The sequence below is a fragment of the Oryzias latipes genome, chromosome 11 (genome assembly GCF_002234675.1).
Source record: "Oryzias latipes chromosome 11, ASM223467v1".
NCBI lineage: Eukaryota > Metazoa > Chordata > Actinopteri > Beloniformes > Adrianichthyidae > Oryzias > Oryzias latipes.
Window position 1 is genome coordinate 4,222,898 of NC_019869.2, and position 16,732 is coordinate 4,239,629.

General features: G+C 43.3%; 2 long non-coding RNA genes across 4 annotated transcripts in view; one reads left to right on the forward strand and one right to left on the reverse strand.

The window, feature by feature from the left end:
• Positions 1–16,732, reverse strand: part of LOC110015859 — a 31,855-nt gene that overhangs the window by 14,119 nt on the left and 1,004 nt on the right. The window contains exons 2-3 of one of the 2 annotated variants that reach the window (XR_002874171.1): positions 16,122–16,429; positions 6,149–6,234 (exon numbers count right to left, since the gene is read on the reverse strand). This is a non-coding gene — a long non-coding RNA (uncharacterized LOC110015859). Of the gene's footprint in view, positions 1–6,148; positions 6,235–16,121; positions 16,725–16,732 lie in introns of those variants that run through there. The other variant, XR_002291117.2, reaches the window with a different exon arrangement.
• Positions 1–16,732, forward strand: part of LOC110015861 — a 36,150-nt gene that overhangs the window by 8,241 nt on the left and 11,177 nt on the right. The gene's annotated exons all lie outside the window — the stretch shown is intronic.

Below are 16,732 nucleotides of genomic sequence, written 5' to 3' on the forward strand. Positions count from 1 at the left end.
GAGTTTTTCAATAGCAAGATAAGATAAGTTTGAGAAAACATGTCATAGAATTATGAACCCTTGATAAGACAATTTTCTTACCCCATTAGGCAGATATTTTTCTGTATATAAAGAGAGTTTTTCAGATTTGGTGTTGCAGCTTTCTATTTTTAAAATTTCATTGATTTCTCTAAAGTGACAACTTGCAAAGCAGTTACACGCTTGGAGCTCATCGCCATGCTGGTATCACACCTCTGTGTGAGGCTGAAGTCTGTGGCAAACGACAACAGCAACAAGGCGTTTGTGGCAGTGAAGGGACTCATTCCGCATTTGCTGACGATCCGATTCCGATTATTAGCAATTTACAAACAATTGGCAGAGAGGACGAATAGAAGCAGTCCAGCCGTGTTTCCACAGACATCATTCTTCACCATTAATGCAACAATCAGCCTCCTGTCTGCGGCACAGCAGGGCTTCCCAGCAGCAGCTGTTTTCTTATCATCGCCTCACAAAGTCAAAAGCAGAAAATGGGTTTAGTGTACGTCCTGCGTTTTTCCTCTGCCTTCATCCCGGCTTCTAGCCCGCAGGTGTCTACCTGCTGAGATGACTTATTGACAAGATGTCAGGCGTCACTGTGGCAACAATCACTTTTCCTTGTTAAGAAGCACAAACTGCACTTGCCCTGCTTTTGTTGCAGCACTGGGTCTCATCAGATCAATGCGTTTGCTGTCAGTGCGCAGATTGATGCAGCGTTTTCCCACGTTTAATTAACCTGGAAAAACAAATGTCTGTCTCTCCCTAAACTTCCACTTGAATCATCTGAAGAACAGAATCTAGAACTTATTTTTCCTTCCCCCAAAAGAAGAAGTTTTTGTAAAGAAATCAGCTCTATATGGATGTGTTTGTATGTCAACCCGCTTGTAAGAAACTGCAGATGCACTTAGTGATAACAGCAGGCGGGATGCCGCCATCCCATCAGAGTCTCTGTCAGATCAGCTTTCATATCCAGAACATATCAATCCTGATCATTTGATTTGATTTGACATGGTTTATTTCAAGCAATCAACTAAGAATATTACACAAAAACAATTCAATTATCAGTTTTTCATACAATGACCTATCAAACTGAGGATAATTGGACATATTAATAAAAATTGCTTGAAAGGGAGAGGAAGGAAGCAAACTTATATAATCCCCCCCCCCCCCCCCCCGTTACCGAAACCATTTTATTACGTGATTTATCAATATCCGGTTCCTAGCTTCTATCACAGTAAACACGTAAACCTCAATAAAGGTAAAAAGACAAGAATAGTGTATACTTTGAAAAAAGTACAATAAAATCATTTTCTATCAGACATTTGCCATGAAAAGGACAAGCTTAAGGCAGACTAATATATTGATAGATATAAACAACAGAAACTTTTTAAAGTCCCATTTCCCGTTGCTGAGAGCTCTCCGTTTACACATCTGTGCCCTGACAACTCAACTGAAGCCTTACGCAGGTGTTTTATTTCCAGTCCGTAAACACGTTTATTTCATTGTAGTAGTAAGACAAAATTGGAAAACTGGTACGGATTTCAAAATAAAACTTTCCATTGTACTTTCAAAATAAATGTTATTTTATATTTAAGGTGACGTGCCCACACGATACCGCATACTAACACCGTAGAAAAACAGTCGTCCATTTTAGCCAAGGATGACGAATGTTTGATTTTAGCCTTTGTAAAACATGCATTTTACAAGGAGTCATTGAGGAGGGGGAAAGCATGGGGACCACTAGCGAAGAGAGTGGGACAAAACTACTTGACACAGGGGTGGCAGGACAACCCACTCTTCCGGGAAGACGCAGCGAAGACAATGTAAACTAACGGTCGTGGGACAATCTCCTGGTCACAGACGGACCAGTGTCAACCACACCCTCACACCTCCCAACCTAACCTTACTGGTGCAGCAAAAATGGCGATCAATATCAGAGCCATCCAGTTGTAGAGTTTAGAGCCAGATACCAGATTTCCAATGGCATTCTTTGTCTGCTCCTAAAACAGAACAATTTGACTGAAGAAATGTTAGCAATGTTTTGCTTGATTTTCTTCAAACATTATCGTAAAGCTACGATGAGAACATGTTAAAAACACAATTTTCATTGCTACTTCAACATGATAAAATTGGTGGACTGAAGGATCAAATAAGGACATCATCCTAATTTACACCGTACGTTGCTAATTCGCAATGTACCAATTAATCCGAGCCGCTCTTCCACCTCTCTGTTAATGCTTAAAACCCGCATTCAGGCTGGTGCAGGACCTTCAGCACAGGGGGAGCCCAAAGAGCCAAACGTGTTTTCTAGTCGTTCCTTCGTCCTCGCTCACAACGATACACAGATTTCCGTCTGAAGCTGCACTTCTGCTCCCCTGCCTACACCCATCATCTTGTAAGCTGTCGCTTTTAGATGAGGTTTGGGCAGCTCCGAACATGCAGACTCAAGGGATCCGCCAGAGTTTGTGTCTGCACAAAACACAACTTAGCAAAGAGCCAAAGTGTTTCTGCAGGCGCTTTGTTACCAGCCGTCAGTCACACCTGTAATGCCCCCACACACACACACACACACACAGATCTTTTTTCCGTTGAACATCTCTGTTGTCTCCCCAAAACGTGACTCCAAAAGCCAAAAACTTGCAAAATGACAGGGTGTGTTGTGTATCTTTAAAGTATCTAAGAGAAGAAACAGATGTTACAGGTTTGGGAAAATAAAACCCAACCACGTTTGAAATAAAATAAAAAACATAAGTCCCTTTCAGAGCCGCAATGACTTCTAGGTCGACGCTGAGTGACTTAGAAAAACATGACACCTTAAAAAAATTGAGCTAAAATATTCAAGGGAAAGTACTAACTAACCCAATAATACAGTTTTACCTCAAAATGCTGACTGACTTAAAACAAGCTAACACAATTATCACAATTATTCCCCCTGATGATCAGTGAAGTAATAGCCATCAGTAGCAGTTGTTACAAAACAGCCCTGATGATGATGGAGCATCTTTTCCGCACAAACACACTTGCTCCTCCTCCCTACGGGGCGGTCGATGAGCAACAATCTGTTGAGCAGATGAGTTTTGTGTAACCACACATGTGTTGTGCTTTGTGACGACATATGTCAGTGCAAGGACTTATCTCGCGGGTGCAGGACTCCATGTGCTGCAGACTAACAGCAGCGCCGTTTGTTCTGACGGCAAATGAGAAAGCGTCTTGAGACTAAATTCATAATTTAGTTGGAGTTGCGTGTAATCAAGCAGCCCCCAAAAAAATGCCATAAAATGAAAAGTTGACTTCCTGACAGAGATTGATACTTCAACACCATTCAATCAAACAGTTTGCTGACAGTAGAGGATAGACTGCAACATAGATTTTAATCAAAGTCAACTTCCCTTTTCTTTGCATGAATGTCATCAACGCTCAACCGACTGTGGATGAGCAGTTTTTCTACATGTTCTTGCGTCGAAGAAGCTCTTAAAGGTTTGCAGCCAATTATTGTTTCAGGATCAGTACAGAAACACTGACCTGAGGAGAAAAAAGTGTAAACAAGGTGAAACAAAATATGGGGTACAAACAGTTGACTATATATGAGAAATGGACCAAGTGACCCCTCCCCCTGCCAGTCCAAACAGGAAGTACCACCGGGCTCCAAGAAGCCAATATTCTAGAGTTCCATAGTATTTTTTTTTAGAATAACCATTCTTGCTCTGCTTTTTGCATGTTCTTGATAATCGTCATTTTGATTTGGACACCCCTGTCTTACATACACTATAAAGTAGTTATTAGCTCCTCCCTTCTAGCTTTAACACCTGTGGTTGATGACCTGCCTATGCTGTAACATCTTTAGATGCAGTATTCAACTTGTTCCTATCCCACCGTCATCTGCGCCACAGAGTTTAAGACAACAAATCAGAAGCATATCCTGCTATCAGGCAGGAAAAGAAGGTTTTCAGCTAATTGAAGTCCAACATTGGGCACAGTTCTGCTTTGGTATCCTAGGAGACAAAGTTTATCATGACAAGGATGGATGATCTGGTCAATTTTCAAAATAAAACGCCCGGTGGAGACTCTTCGCAACATTAGCTATGGGCAACTGGTAATGTCCTGCCAAACGGACAGCTCTCCTACACATTTACTCTTTTGAAATGCTTTGTAAGACTTGGAGCTGTATAAAATAGCAAAAACTGCTTCACAGCTACCTGTGGGTTCTTGTCACTTGCTTTAAACTGCAATTTTTAATAACACTGGGGTTTTTTTTCATTTAAAGATATCAAGGTTTTTTTGTGTGTTTTTACTGCCAAGCCCAACTTGATTGCCATTTAACTCTCTGCAGAGTGGCATCACAGGATTCTGCTCCACACGCCTCACCCGCTACTCTAACACTTAGCTGGCAGTCGACAGCCTCTTTGCAGAAACAGCTGGTGAAAATCCAACACCTCCCAACGGAGGAGAACAACGTTGTGGAGACATAGTCAGCTGACAAACGCGGTCCCTGATTAGTTCAAAGAGTAGCGAACATTTCTCACATGCACACACTGAGCTGCCAAATGCTTCAGGACAAATGTGCGAAAACTCATGCAGACGCATTAAAGTAGAGCAAATGTTTGTTCTTTTTTACTTTCCTTTTAAAGCCTTTTTTTTCAAATGCCCTCATTGGTGGATGCAGGCTGTCTGCAGCCAGGAAATGGGCAAAGCAGGTGGCACGCACAAAATATCAAGGGTCTAAGACCACTCTGTGATCCTGCAAAGAAATGTTCATGTACATTTCTTTCTTTCTACGGTCTTGGTGCAAGCGACAGGTCGCAGTGAACACTGATTCAACACGTAAGGGTAAGTAGATCCTACGCATTGCGTAAGGAGCTGTTAGTTAGATTTAGGTGATAAGTGTGAGCTCCTCGTGTGCAGCCTGATTTTCAGAAATGAGGAAATTAGACAAAGGGTAGTTTGTGTGGACATCCTACAGGCACTTAGGCATCACCTGCATGTGGTATTCATGGGCGGTCAGTAAGGATCCAGTACTCGCACCTTATGGATGACTAGAGTGTGGCGTAAGGATACCGTCCGACAGCATCACCCATATAGGTCATACTACAATGATCCCTTGCTACTTTTGCAGCCTCGCAGTTTTTTCATTGCAATCATTCAATCTCTTCCGTACCGTTTCTCCAGTACAGATACGTGCAGCTCACCAAATTTACAAAAATATTTGCGATCAGATCTTCCGTTTCGTGCTGAACTTATTTACTGGACGTATCTTTCCATGAAGGTTTGAACTTTGAAAAAAAATAGTGAGAAAATGCTCATATCTGTTTGAGAAAAGTGTAGAAATTGTGCAGTGAGGGTTTTACATCCTTCAAACATCTATAATCCTTTGCGGATTTCACCTGTCGCAGATTATTGTTAGAATGTAACCTCTGCGATAAAAGAGGGAACACTGTACTTTATGATACACTTGCCACACGCACGACTATGGTACGTTCCATTGTGACATCCCTTGAGGTGGCCGTACGAGCCTCAAGGGAACTGCAAGACACACCTGTTCTCCCCTTAAGCTCTCCATATGGCGGAAAAAAAACAGAAACCCACATCACCTTATAGGTCAATCCGTGTGACAAAAGCTTAATAAAAAAAAATCAGCAGAATAATTTTCTGTTTGGAACAAATAGCAAGCCATTTGTTTTTAAGTTTTCTTGTGTGTGTTTTGGCTCATTTTTTGTGTTTTGTTCCATATTTCAGCAAAAAAATGGGCAAGACTCCATATTTTTTTAGATGCTGCTTCTTTCAGCAAAGCTGTGCGAGATTCCTGTCACTGCAAAGTTTAGCTGAAAGACGAAGCGGAGACAGTTTCTGTCATTCCATCACCACATCACGCTTCATATACTGTAAAGCCGCGCCAATCACAGTCAGCTCAGCCGCGACTCCGCCATTTTGTCAGTCTGTTTTCCTGAAACTCTTCACTCTTCTCATTTTTAACGGTGTGATCTGAGTGATTGAACTCTGATGGATTTCATTTCAACATGAATGCGCTGTTGCCAGGCAAAAATCTAGGTCTGATAAGAGATAAAGTATGCGTCCTGGCTCCTGATTTTAGAGTCCGAATGTATGCAAAAATCTGTGACACAGCAAGAGGTTTTACCTTCAGTCTTCCAGCAGCTTCTATTCAATCCCTGCTGCAGTCTGTCTCTGATGTATCCGTGTTTTTTTTTTTCCTGGAGTTTCAGCCTGCAGAAAAAGTCAGAGGCTTGTTGTCATTCAGAGCTGCAGCAGCATAGATTAAGAAGGATGTCTATACATATTTTTATAGTCTGACGTGTTCTGTTGAAGAGAAGAGACACACATTTAAATATAAGGAGCACGCAAACACAGTGTGTGAGCACACAGACAGGTTTAACTGGATGATCGGCATCGCATGGAGGTGTGAGAAGACAAAATGCAGGCTGTGCACACAGATCTAGGCACAGAGCCTGGAATATTTACTCAGAAACTCTGTTTATAACCCGAGATTCTTGCTCCTAAATCTTAAAAAAAAAAAAAGAAGTTCCTTTTGTCGAAATAGTCCATGTGAAGCCAGGGGTGTTGTTTCTTTATGTATTCTAAGATTTCTTTCTGGGGCTGACAAACAGGTCTATGTAATTTTTTGAAGATTTGGTAAAAGTAAATTTTTAGATTTCCTTAGCAACAGAGATTGAATTTTCACGATATTCTGGTAGAAAATGTAGAAAAATGAGCAACAGGTTTTATTTTATTTTTTATTTTTTTATTTTTTAACTTGTCCTGTCCAACAGCTGGGAAGACAGATGAGAGCTGAGGGCCTCTTGTGTTGGACATATTTTACTTTAACAAGAGGGGTTATTAATCTTCAGACAAACCAAAGGTATGTCTGAATAAACCCCTTTTGTAATTGAGGCCAAACTTTATTAATTTCAATCATGTCTGAAAATCTTTGGTGTTGGACCGGACGGAAAAGGAAAGAGGGGAAGAAGAGAGAGGGACGTTAGAGAGAGGGGGGGGTAGGGGGTGATAATAGGAGGGGAAGGGGGATAAGACCATGAAGCAGCATAAAGCAACAAGTTTACTGGTTGTTAATCATTATGGTAAGGTTCAAATGTAGTAAAAAATAAAAAATAAAAATAAAAGGGGCGGAGCCTGTCCACACACACACTCAAATGTATTAAACACACCTGCTAGCTGCAAAAATGTCCACCTGTCGACATGTACACAAAACAGATAGTGTTCACACACGCATACTTATGCCTTAAAACCAACTAGTGTGAAACATTTCAGTCATTCAGTCATGCAAACTGTTAGTGCAAAGGTGAGCTAACACCTGTGCTCAGGTGAGTGTTTATGTTCTTCTAAAATGGGTGGTGGAACGTGAAAAGAAGGAGGGAGAGTGCCCAGCCATCCCCACCCCAAGACCCCCACCGCAGCAGCAGCGGCAGCCGGAATCCCCCCAACGCCACACGGGAACCGGCAGGGAACAACCGCCGCCCGGGCGACCAAGCCCGCCACCCAGGCCAGGGCCAGCAGGGCCGCCGCAGGGCCCCCAGAGCCAGAGGCCAGGGAAGCACGGAGGGAAAGAGAGCGCCGCCCCAGCCCAACCAGGAGAACAGCCCCCCCGCCGCGCCGGGAGAACCCAACGCAGGGCCCCACCGGAGAAGGACGCCCACAGCCCCAAACGAGCACCCCACCACCACCCAGGAGTTCCGGGCATCCCCCCGCCCCAACCCCAGATACGAGCCAGGACCCCCCAAGGGAGACCCGCTCCGCACTCCAGGCAGCCATCCGCCCGGCCCACGGTTGGTCCAGGGAGGAGCGAGGCAGGGGCCCGCCGCCCCCGCCCAGGAGGGGGGAACCCCGGGGAAAAAAGAGGGCCCACAAGGGGTGTTGTAAATATGGCCCAACCAGACACAATGAGCAACAGGTTAAATGCCACTTCTGTTGGCTCACCACGCAATCGCTGTCCAATATCTACAAACTTAAAAGCCAACATTTTTCACTTCACTTTAGCTTCCCAATGATGCTCGAGGAGTCAGGTGGTGAACTTGAGTGTGGAAAATTCAATGGCAGCCTCGTTGTGAGATCAAAGGTCAAAACTTTAGTTGTTGTTGTTGTAGACAAAACGTGGCGGCTTGTTCTCCATTTGTGGATTTAGAAAAATTTTGGCCACACTCGTCCTTTTTGGAAAGTTTCTCCCGCTGTGATGTTATCATTTTTCGAATATGAGGCAGGGGTGACATTTTCACTCAAATGCGCAGTAAAAAAGAAGAATTGCTAAAACAATCTGGTCAGGACTGCTGCGGGACAGAAGGAGGCTGAACAGCTCTGAGGCTTCTACAGCCAACGTCCCCGCAGCCGTAGATGTTAGTCTTTTTCTGAGTGGGATTATGCTCACAGGGAGGCTGGGTTTGCTGCTCTCACGGTCTGCAGATGGTTCACAGATACGGGTTGAGTGGCTGCAGGGATCAATGCAGTCTCATAACGTTTTTTTTCCCCTCAATGCCGATAAGAATATATCTGTCTTTGTGACCAGTCGCATGGAATCATAAGCAATTATCTTTCAGAGTCACAAGTAAAAACTGCTTCTGGAGGTGGTGGGAAAATAAATCCACTTGGCTGGAGTACACTCTTTAATTACTTTTAGTTTTTTTTAAATGCAAATGTTATTTGTTTTTGAATCTAGCCACAGGGGTTGCAAGCCAGTTGCCTCTGTGCCGGTCCCAAGCCCGGATAAATAGAGAGGGTTGCGTCAGGAAGGGCATCCGGCGTAAAAATTGCCAAAATAACCATGCGAATCATCCACAACACTTTTGACATACCGGATCGGTCGAGGCCCGGGTTAACAACGACCGCCACCGATGCTGTTAACCTACAGGGTGTCGGTGGAAATTTGACTACTGTTGGTCGAAGAAAGAGGGGAGGCAGAAGGGTCCGTGGCCAGAGAGAGAAGGGAAAAGGCAGGAACATAGGTTTGAGAATAGGGACTCTTAACGTTGGCACAATGACAGGGAAAGGCAGAGAGCTGGCAGACATGATGGAGAGAAGGAAGGTAGATGTACTGTGTGTGCAGGAGACAAGGTGGAAGGGCAGCAAGGCACGTAGTATTGGAGGAGGATACAAACTGTTCTATCATGGTGTTGATAGGAAGAGAAACGGGGTAGGTGTGATTCTGAAGGGGGAGTTTGTAAACAGTGTTCTAGAGGTGAAAAGAGTCTCAGACAGGATGATGAGCCTAAAGTTAGAAATTGAAGGGGTGATGGTGAATGTAGTCAGTGGGTATGCGCCACAGGTTGGCTGTGAGTTAGAAGTGAAGGAGAGATTCTGGAGTGAGTTGGATGAGGTCATAGAGGGTATCCCCAGAGGAGAGAGAGTTGTTATTGGAGCAGACTTTAATGGGCATGTTGGTGAGGGCAACAGAGGTGATGAGGAGGTGATGGGCAGGTTTGGTGTGAAGGAAAGGAATCTGGAGGGACAGATGGTGGTGGACTTTGCGAAGAGGATGGAAATGGCTGTAGTCAACACTTACTTCCAGAAGAGAGAGGAACATAGAGTGACATACAGAAGTGGAGGTAGGAGTACTCAGGTGGACTACATCCTATGTAGACGAGGTCATTTGAGAGAGGTTAATGACTGCAAGGTGGTGGTAGGAGAGAGTGTAGCCAGACAGCACCGCATGGTGGTGTGTAAGATGACTCTGGAGGTCAGGAAGAAGAAGAGAGGGAAAACAGAAAAGAAGACCAAGTGGTGGAAGCTACAGAATGAAGAAACTTGTGAGGAATTTAGGCAGAAGTTGAGACAGGTCCTGGGTGGTCAGGATGAGCTTCCAGATGACTGGGAAACTACAGCAGAGATTATAAGGGAAACAGGTAGGAAGGTGCTAGGTGTGTCATCTGGAAAGAGGAAAGATGGTAAAGAGACTTGGTGGTGGAATGAGGAAGTACAGGAATGCGTCCAGAGGAAGAGGTTGGCTAAAAGGAAGTGGGATGTAGAAAGGACTGAGGAAGGTAGACAGGAGTACAAGGAAGCGCAGCGTAGAGTGAAGAGAGAGGTGGCAAAGGCCAAACAGAAAGCTTACGATGAGCTATATGACAGGTTAGACACAAAGGAAGGAGAGAAGGACTTGTACAGGCTAGCCAGACAGAGAGACAGAGATGGGAAGGACGTGCAACAGATAAGGGTGATTAAGGACAGAGATGGAAAGGTGCTAACAACCCAAGAGAGTGTACAGAAAAGATGGAAGGAGTATTTTGAGGAGCTGATGAACGTGGAAAATGACAGGGAAAGAAGGGAGGAAGATGTGGTTGTTGTGGAGCAGGAAGTAGCAGAGATTGGAAAGGATGAGGTTAGGAAGGCTCTGAAAAGGATGAAGAGCGGAAAGGCCGTTGGTCCTGATGACGTACCTGTGGAGGTATGGAAGTGCTTAGGAGAGACAGCAGTGGAATTTCTAACGAGTTTTTTCAATAGGATTCTAGAGAGTGAGAAGATGCCTGAGGAATGGAGGAGAAGCGTTCTGGTTCCGATCTTTAAGAACAAGGGTGACACGCAGAACTGCAGCAACTATAGAGGAATAAAGTTGATGAGCCACACAATGAAGCTGTGGGAAAGAGTAGTGGAAGCCAGGCTTAGGAAAGAGGTGGAGATTTGTGAGCAGCAGTATGGTTTCATGCCCCGTAAGAGCACCACTGATGCCATTTTTGCTTTGAGAATGTTGATGGAAAAGTACAGAGAAGGTCAGAAGGAGCTGCATTGTGTGTTCGTAGATTTAGAGAAGGCGTATGACAGGGTGCCGAGGGAGGAGCTGTGGTACTGTATGAGGTCGTCTGGAGTGGCAGAGAAGTATGTCAGAGTAGTTCAGGACATGTATGAGAGAAGTATGACGGTGGTGAGATGTGCTGTAGGTCAGACAGAGGAGTTCAAGGTGGAGGTGGGACTACACCAAGGATCAGCTTTGAGTCCTTTTTTGTTTGCTATGCTGATGGACAGGCTGACAGACGAGGTAAGACAGGAATCTCCCTGGACAATGATGTTTGCGGATGACATCGTAATTTGCAGTGAGAGTAGAGAGCAGGTGGAGGAACAGCTAGAGAGGTGGAGGTTTGCTCTGGAAAGAAGAGGCATGAAGGTCAGTCGTAGTAAGACAGAATACATGTGTCTGAACGAGAGGGATCAAGGTAGAAGCGTTAGGTTACAGGGGGCTGAGGTGAAGAAGGTGCAGGAGTTTAAGTACTTGGGGTCAACAGTTCAGTGTGATGGGGAGTGTGGAAAAGAGGTGAAGAGGCGAGTGCAGGCAGGTTGGAGCGGGTGGAGGAAAGTGTCAGGAGTGTTGTGTGACAGAAGAGTGTCAGCAAGACTCAAAGGAAAGGTGTACAAGACAGTGGTGAGACCAGCTCTGCTCTATGGGTTAGAGACGGTAGCAGTGAGACAGAGACAAGAGGCTGGGATGGAGGTAGCGGAGATGAAGATGTTGAGGTTCTCCTTAGGAGTGACCAGGTTAGACAGGATAAGGAACGAGTACATCAGAGGGACGGCTCATGTTGCCTGTGTTAGCGACAAAGTCAGAGAAGCCAGACTGAGATGGTTTGGACATGTTCAGAGGAGGGATAGTGGATATATTGGTAGAAGGATGTTGGAGATGGAGCTGCCTGGCAGGAGGGCAAGAGGACGGCCAAAGAGGAGATACATGGATGTCTTGACAGAGGACATGAAGTTGGCTAATGTTAGGGTAGAAGATGTTCATGATAGAGTGAGGTGGAAAAGGATGATTCGCTGTGGCGACCCCTGATGGGAAAAGCCGAAAGAGAAAGAAGAAGTTATTTGTTTTTGAATTTGATCCTACGGAAGAAAAGAAGTGCAAATATTGTTTTTGCACTAATTAAGAGGGAATCTCCCACAAGAAGAAAAGAATCTTAAATTATATTTTTCTTTGTTGCGGCTCCCTGCATTAAAACTAAAGTTATGAGGGGATTTATCTTCTGATAAAATACTTTCATCTTTGTTTTGTTTTTTTGCCTTTTCCTGAAAAACTTGAATCAGTTTCAGAACAGAAAACTTACTTTAAAAGATTACCGTGAGGTAGTTTCTGTGCGTGCGTTTTCCTGTTTTTAAAAGTGGACTTTGCCCAAAATATCAAGGCCATAGACTGCTTAGTGAACCTGTGAGTGAAAATGTTCATGCACGTTTTTTTCAACAGGCATGCTGCGGGTGACAGGTCATGTTGAACCCAACATGTAACGGTGAAGTAGGTGACACACAGGCAAGTCAACGAATTTTTCCATTTTTGTTAACCCCTCTGAACCCTGTGCACTGCACAAGGGGCTTGTTTACGTGAATAGTGCATTCTCCTTGCATGAGGCCTAATTGCTACAAATAAGGACATTAGACCTACTTGTTATCTTACGAATCACATGCACACTGCTGTGCATGCAGCATTTGTGCCCGGTCAGTAAGGGTTCAATGCTCGCAGCTTAATATAGACTAGAGAGTGCAGTGTAAGGACACCGTACAACAGTCTCACACGTACGCAGTGAGTGTGCGCAACCACCATAGCGATAGAGGCTCAGATCTACCACACCAGAGAAGACCCAAGGTGTAGGCTGTGCAAAGAGGCGCCTGAAACAATCCAGCACATAACTGCAGGGTGTAAGATGCTGGCAGGGAAAGCATACATGGAGCGCCACAATCAAGTGGCTGGAATAATATACAGGAACATGTGTGCAGAATATGGACTGGAAACCCCAAGGTCAAAATGGGAAACACCTCTGAAGGTAGTAGAGAATGAGAGGGCAAAGATCCTGTGGGACTTCCAGATCCAGACTGATAGGATGGTAATGGAGAACCAACCAGACATTGTAGTGGTGGATAAAGGACAGAGGAAAGCCGTTGTGGTGGATGTGGCAGTACCAAGCGATGGGAACATCAGGAAGAAGGAACATGAGAAACTGGAGAAATATCAGGGACTCAGAGAAGAACTGGAGAAAGCATGGAAAGTGAAGGTGACAGTGGTGCCTGTGGTAATTGGAGCACTCGGGGCAGTAACCCCCAAGCTGGAGGAGTGGCTACAACAGATACCTGGAAAGACCTCAGACCAGAAAAGCGCAGTGCCAGGAACAGCTAAGATACTGCAGGAGCCTCAAGCTCCCAGGCCTCTGGTAGAGGACCCGAGCTTGGAGGAGAAACCACCCGCAGAGAGTGAGAGGGGCGTTTTGTTTTTGTTTTTTTAATGGAAGGGTGTCAATTGAGAACAGTAGAGTGGAAGGCCATTGAAAATGAAAGAATGAAAAGTACAGATTTCAAACACTTTAATTATTTTTGCTGTTGTTCGTATTAAAACAGCAGATCTAACGTTTAAAGAAGTTTCTATTAATAATATCTTAATCTTTGTCAATAATGACACTGACTCAAAAATTTGGGAGGGGGCAGCTACCCCCCTTGCCTACCTACAGCTCCCTCCTTTTGGGGGGGGGGGGGGGGGTACTTATGCTTTTCTAATGGTTTTTAGTGCTTGTTCTCATTAATTCTTGATAGATCATCATGCAGATCCCCCCCACATTTGTTTTGTTTGTTCTGTGTTGTTTTGTACTTAATTTCTCATCAAATGATTTGATTTGTCATCAAATTTGAAAAACAATTATTATTTTCTTTCTGAAACTTTGGTCGAAAACATTTTCCAGAAATCTGCTAATCTAACAAAACCTTCTCCAGTTGTCATCTTTGTTAGTCTAATTGCTTTTTGGTTTATGACGCCAAAAGTTTTTCTTGATTCACCTTCTGAACTTATATTTTTTCTTTCCATTTTGCCAATGATTCTTCCAGGTTTCCTTTTGAGATTGTTTTTCTAGCATTTTTTTCTGGATCCTCTGCCATGTGCTGTCCCAGGTTTAATTTAGCTTCTTTTTTCTAATTTTAAAATCGTTTCTGCCTCGCCATCTGCCTTCTACCCCCCCTGGAGTCCTGCGTTTGGATCCCACACTCAGCTCTGCACTTCCCTCATTTCTCAGCGGAGCTACAGAAAGCAACACATTCCGCACAGATGCTGCAGAGCTAAAGAGAAATATACATTTTACAGCAAATACTACAATTTTTAGGCTTCAACTCTGAGTTTCTCTGAGAAATCGCAGCTGGTAAATGAGAGACAGAGAGTGGAAAATATGGCAGCTGCCTTGTGAATCTTGTGAACACTTTTTTGTTATAAAATTACAAAATAAGGTGCAGCAACAGCAGCCACATTTGCGTAAACACCAGGTTTTGTGCAAAAAGAAAAATAAATATCCAAAATTTCAAAAGTACAAAACTCAATCCATGTTTAGACAAGGTTATTACTCCATGTCGTGCATTTTGCATTTTACCCAGGTTGTCTTTTACAATTATAAAATGGCGTTTGATGATCAAAATCATAAAATTAAAAAAAGCAAAAACTTTTGTAAGAATGAGAATATCATTTATTTTTAATGTATTTTTATGGTTTTAGCTTTTATTTTGTCACCTTTGGTTTAATTTTTTCTGATCTTTCAATGTTACTGCTCATGTCTAAAAATCAAGCAGGATGCAGTTTGCATGAAGGTGTCACATCAAAGGTTTTACAAAAAAGCGACAGAACTGATTATTTCTATTCTTATTTTGTCTTTGTGGCAACTGTTACTTTCAGTGACCAATAATCATACTTGTTTTGTCTAAAGAGTTCATTTCCTTGTTTTGAGTGCTGACTATTCCTTTTGTTTTTTGTTTTTAAATGGTCTTTGAATGCCACATGTGCCTTAGTAACAGTCATGTTCTGCCTTGAATAAGCCTGTTAACATCTCCCTCATTCCTCTATACGTTGTGTTCAAGTCTAAAGGACAAGATGACTTCAGTTTCAGCAATGAACTTATTCTAACAAACAGAAAATAACAAATCTGGGACTGCAGGAGGTTTTCCAGAAAGCATGTTCAAACTACCCTGACTTTAACCCTGAACTCTGGCTGAACTTGCTTACTCTGGATGTGTCGGTTCCAAAAGACCGGATATGAGTTGGCGTAATTACGCTGGACTTGGTAACCCTGGGTTAATGCACGTGCACAGCAAGTACATAAAGACATTCTCAATGGATCGCAGATTTCCTGAGTCACCATGGAAACGCAGGGAGACAAAAAGAGAGAGCTATACTTCATTGAGGTGGAGTCGGAGATTTTAATAACGGTGTGTGAAGATTATACGTCCATCAAAAAAGTAATACGGCTGCATCATCAGCAAAAGAAAGAGTTTCTGCTTGGAGAAAAAGAACGGACAAAGTAAACGCACAAATTTCTATCTTATTTTCATTGTGACGCATATATAAAACTTATCCAACTTAAATTAATTACTTCAGTTGGTAACAAGTAATTGAGTTAAATTCATTCAACCTAATTTCTTACGCTTATCCAACTCAATAATTGTTTATACAACTCAAATGTACATATTTATCGAACTAAATGTCATTTTACTTCAATTCAATTAAACGATTTTCCATCTTAATTCATTGTACTTCTTGAACTCTCGTGTTTAAGTTTGAGGCTGCAGATATTCTCATTTTTACAACATGAAAATGAATGATTAATGTGGATTTTCAACATGAAGCAAAACGTGTGTTAAAAAAAAATCATCATCCTCGCCATCCCTCTCACTCATGGTGCAGAAAGAATTAAACATAACAGGACAAATAACAAGGCAAAACACAGTAAAACAGCTACAACTAAATATATTCAGACAAAAACCTACACTTGTACCCAATTCCGTCCAGACAGGCAAAGGGAATGGTATCCCACAATTCCTTGCGGTGCCGATCTAACAGCAGCACCAAAGTTACACCTACTTAATTGAATTAATTTAAATGAAAATAAAATAACTGTCTGATAACTACGTGTTATTTTTAAGGTGACTGAACTAAAAAAAAAGATTTATCTTAACTGAAGCAAATAATTAAGTTAGATCAATGTAAAAAAGTTTATCTTTTCAACACCTATACTTGGTCTTATCACCCTCTCACGGTGGAAAAAGTATTATCTGAGCTTCTGTAAACAAATATCTCACGATTCACTCACTACAGCCGCAAAAATGGTACGTTCCATTTTTATGGCATCCCTCACAAGACACACCTGTGCTCCTCTTAAGATGCGACCACTCGAGTCTGCGACGCTCCACATGCCGAAGATGTTGGGTTTTTGGAAGGACGGCATTTGAACCCCAAGATGCACAGAACTCAGGAAGAAGCCAGGCTTTGTTTTAGAAGGGCGTGGCACTTGACAGGAAACCATGAAGGGGCAGCACTGAGGCACTTCTACACAGTGAGAGAGGAGGAATGGAGTCCTTCAGAGGCGGGGTGATCTGTTATAGTCGAGAATGTCTCAGGGTAGATCCCAGGTTTCCAGTGGTAAAGGAGCAGGAGGAGGTTCAGAAGGCAGAGCTGGAACAGACGGAGCAGAGTCAGGAGAGCTGACCAATGACTGATGTTCTGGCAGAGAGGTGGTGGTGAGCTGAACATTGTAGAGGCAACTGCACAGGTGTCAGGCATGAGGCTGATTGCAAGGCAGGAGCAGGATCACCCAAAAACCAGCAGCAGCCGAACAGGTCAACCCCCCCTTACTATACAGGTGCAACTACAACTTTAGTGAGATTAAGTGAAGGTCTCTTTAGGATTTTTTTATTTTTCATTTTCCCTAATCATGTGGCCCATATGAATTCAGACTTCTTGTTCTCCACAAAACGA